The 4073-nt window shown below is 57.6% G+C and overlaps 1 long non-coding RNA gene across 2 annotated transcripts; it reads right to left on the reverse strand.

Moving 5' to 3' along the window:
• Window positions 1-725: 725 nt before the first annotated feature.
• LOC127491731 (uncharacterized) lies at window positions 726-3851 on the reverse strand. Of its 2 annotated transcripts, none has more exons than XR_007920623.2 (2): window positions 3187-3851; window positions 726-1134 (listed from the first exon to the last, which is right to left on the reverse strand). It is a non-coding gene; the product is annotated as an uncharacterized lncRNA (long non-coding RNA). The 2 variants fall into 2 exon arrangements; XR_007920624.2 differs by lacking the exon at window positions 3187-3851 and adding an exon at window positions 1921-3179.
• Window positions 3852-4073: the final 222 nt, after the last annotated feature.

Genomic DNA, 4073 nt, shown 5'->3' on the forward strand with positions numbered 1-4073 from the left:
CTTTCCCCCTTAATAACAACAGAGCTACAGAGAGACCAGGAGAGACACAGAGATCAACCAGTGTCCACTGCCCCAGCCGCCCGGCCGCCCAGAGCTCCAGAGCTGCCAGGACATTTCATCAATGGATGAAGGCCCCAGGGCAGGGGGAGCTGCCCTCATGGGCGGGGCCAGGGTCCCCATGCCCTGCACCCCAGAGGAGCTGATGTCAGGGGACAATGGCTGCCTCCCTCTGTCCCTGTGTCCCTCAGCCAGAGTACCAAGGGCTGGGCCCACCCAGGGCAGGAAGTAGTGAGAGGGAGGTGGGGATGGAGGAGGGTGGGGCCCACGTCTCGCACCAGTCACTGGGCATGGCTGCTGTCCTGGCCTCCCTGGGACCCTCAGGGTGGGGCCATGGCCCAGAATCCCAAGCAAGGGGCGGGGATGACAGAGGGGCCCAGTGTTGGAGGCTCCCAGCCACCAGGAGCTGCTTGTGAAAAAGAATAAAGTGTCCATGGGAAAGAAAATGGCAGAAGAGTACATAAAAATTCTTCACCTATAAATCAGGAGAGTGCAAGGTAGAACCCGGTGCATGTGTGTGTGCGTCAACATGTGTGTGAGCATGTGTGTGTATACAGTTGTGTCTGCATATGTGTGTGTGACATCTGTGCATGTGTGTGCAGGTGGGTGTCCGTGCACGTGCCGTCCACAGACGGGGACAACGCTTGGACTCTGATTATTTTGCTGTGGGGAAGGGGGCTACTTGTGACCCTGGGTGGAGATCTGCAGCTGAGCAGGACCACGGGGACCTGCAAGACTCAGACGAGGCTGCTGAGGGATGCAGAGGCCTGGAGCCTTGGGCTGGGCCCGGCCTGGCTGAAGCTGTCCAGGAGGCAGCAATCCCTCCACATCTCTTCGGGCCCAAAGGAGCCCTCCTCTGGCTGCTCCCATCAGCTGGGCTCACAGAGAGGCCACTCCGTGTGCCTTAGGAAGTCCTGGGGACCTGCCAGCAAGGAGGTGCTCCAGGTAGACTCCGGGTGGGAAGGTACAGTGAGACCGCTTCGGGAACCTGCATGGTGGTGTAGTGGGTAACTCCCGTGTGGGCGCCGGTTCGTGTCCCAGTTACTCCACTTCCAATCCAGCCCCGTGCTGATGCACCTGAGGAAGCAGAGGAGACGACCTAAGTGTCAGGCTCAGCCCTGGCTGTTGTGGCCATCTAGGGAGTGAAGCCGTGGACGGAGCATGTCTCTTTCTCTCTGTCTCCCTCTCCCTCTCTGTGGAACTTGCCTATTAAGTAAGTGTCTTTAAAAATAAACAAATAAATAAATAGCCAGTGCCAGGTATTCTGTAGTAGCGACAGAATTTAGTGCATTAGGGAATCCCTGGTTTCCTTTCTCCCCTTTTCCTCTCTGCACCATTGCCGGGTGTCAATGCCCAGAACCTCCTGCCTGTCCTGCGCCCAGGTGTCTTCCCTTCCTCCTCAGGGGCTCACAGAGGCAGCGCCCGCCTGCCCCCATTGTCCCCACCTGGTCCAAGCCCTCACCAGGACAGCTGCCCCCATAGCTCCTGCAGCAGGTGCACACCTCCCTCCCCCCACTGCCCCTCCCATCCTGATTGCTCCCGGGTGCTTCTCTGATCTCCCCTCTCCCCAACTAAGAACCCAGCAGAGGCTTCCAGGGCTGCCAGGGAAAATGCGAACTCCTAAGTCAGCTCCAAGCCCTCCCTCCCCTATGCTCACACCCCACCATCTGGCCACCTGCAGTCCCTGGACTCCTCTCCCTGCGTGCCATCGTCCCCTGTGTAGGCATCAGCCAGTGAGCACCCTTGTATGGGACTCCAGGGGAGACGCAGAGAAAGCAGAAGGCTGGGCGTGGCCCGCAGGAGACCAGGACCAGCACAGGTGAAAAACAAGCTCCCCAAGAGCCCCACCCTGCAGAGACTCACACAGGCTGTGAGGATGACGCTTGGACCACCCCAGAGACGCCACATTCCTCATCCATGTCCACTGAGAGCAGCGGCAGCCCAGCATAGCTCCTGACGTCCAAATGCCTTGTGGGACACCGTGCACAGCATTCTCTCCACCTCCAACACTGGGCCCCTTGGTTGCCCCTGCCCCTTGCTTGGGATTCTGGGCCATGGCCCCACCCTGAGGGTCTCAGGGAGGCCAGGACAGCAGCCATGCCCAGTGACTGGTGGGAGACGCGGGCCCCGCCCTCCATCCCCACCTCCCTCTCACTACTTCCTGCCCTGGGTGGGCCCAGCCCTTGGCACTCTGGCTGAGGGACACAGGGACAGAGGGAGGCAGCCATTGTCCCCTGACATCAGCTCCTCTGGGGTGCAGGGTGTGGGGACCCTGGCCCCGCCCATGAGGGCAGCTCCCCCTGCCCTGGGGGCCTTCATCCATTGATGAAATGTCCTGGCAGCTCTGGAGCTCTGGGCGGCCGGGCAGCTGGGGCAGTGGACACTGGACGATCTCTGTGTCTCTCCCAGCTTCTCTGTGGCTCTGCTTTTGAAATAAATCGATAAATCTGTTGTTAAAATTGGGGATGGGGTGCAGAGGCCCCTCCTTGGTGGGACTGTGTGTGGGCAGTAGGTTGCTCTTGTGGTAAGTCATCAGACTCCCCGGTTGTCATTAAAACTCCACACTCCCCCTGCTACTACAAGGACTCCAAGGACAGGGACTGAGGAAACCAAGTGTCCACGAGAGCTTGGAAGGAACTGGAGCGTGCGTCCTTCCGGCCGCTGTGGGGACACGTGATGGCACGTGAGCATGTGGGGCAGCGTCCTAAGAGCTGGGAACTGGACCCACACAGCCCAAGGTTAGAAGCAGCCGCAGGTGTCTGAGGGGCGGGGCAGCCTGCCCACGGGCCAGGGAGTCCAGGGAGCAGTCTGCAGGGGCAGCTTCACGTCCGTTCCAGAGGCACATTTTATGTCAGCTCTCAGAGCTCAGGCACACAGCTAACTTCCATTACCCAGAATGCTCTCAACACACCAGTTTAAGGAACTGTACAACAACAGAAAGAATGAGAACAAAAGAAAGACAACCTACTTACTTGTGGCCTGAAAATACGGAGACACTGAGGGGTCTCATGGGATGTGAGGGTGCCATGGTAAACCTGCATTAGAACTGGGATCCAGATCTCCAGGGCAGGATCAGCCCCATTCATTCATTCCCCCTCTCTCTGCCCCGCCCCCAGCCCCTTCTCTCACCTCTCTGTCCCTTGGACTCCATCTCAGACACAGGCTCTCTTCCCAGGAGAGAGGGCTCCCACCATCCTGGCATTCACAGCCCCCACTGGAAGCCCTCCGGATGGAGAACTCTTCCTGTACCTGCGCCTCCTGCCCGGCAGAGCCCTGGCATGGACGCCACCTGCATTATGAGCTCATCCAGCTCAGGCACTGTGACCAGGGGTGGCCACCCAGGGGCTGTGCCTGTGTCCCCTGCCCTTCCTGGCCACGGGTGAGGGTGGGGTTCCATGTCTGGTTGCCCCGCTAAAGCAACATTGTGTAGACACTTTCTCTGTTGATGATTAATCTGGCTGTCACTGGTTCTGCATGTCCACCCCATTAGCACTTGGTCCCCAGCAGACTTTAGCCGGGTACGAGGGCCTCTATCAGTTTAGTAAAACACGTTCAAAACACGAGCAGATTATTTATCACCACACCCAATGGCACCAAGTTTGACAAAAGGCTGTGACACGTCTCTGAGGTCAAGCAAAACTCCTATACTTCACTGATACCAGATCTGGAACAAGAAAGAAACCTTGGTTCTTGGGGGCTGGTGTATGGCACAGTGGGCTAAGTCACAGCTTATGATGCCAGCATCCCATAATTGCAGGGCCTGTTCATACCCCGACTCTGAGCCAGCTCCCTGCTAAAACACCTGAGCATCCATTGGAAGATGGTCCAGTACCTGAGCACCTGCCACCTCCATGGGACACCTGGGTGGAATTCTAGGCTTTTCTAAAAGATTTATTTTGTCAATTTTAAGGCTATGTTACAGAGCGAGAGGGAGGGAGAGGTTTGAGTTTTCTTTCTTTTGATAGATTTATTCATTTCAAAGGTAGAGTTCCAGAGAAGCAGAGGCAGAGAGAGAG

The sequence above is a fragment of the Oryctolagus cuniculus genome, chromosome 1 (genome assembly GCF_964237555.1).
Source record: "Oryctolagus cuniculus chromosome 1, mOryCun1.1, whole genome shotgun sequence".
Lineage (NCBI taxonomy): Eukaryota > Metazoa > Chordata > Mammalia > Lagomorpha > Leporidae > Oryctolagus > Oryctolagus cuniculus.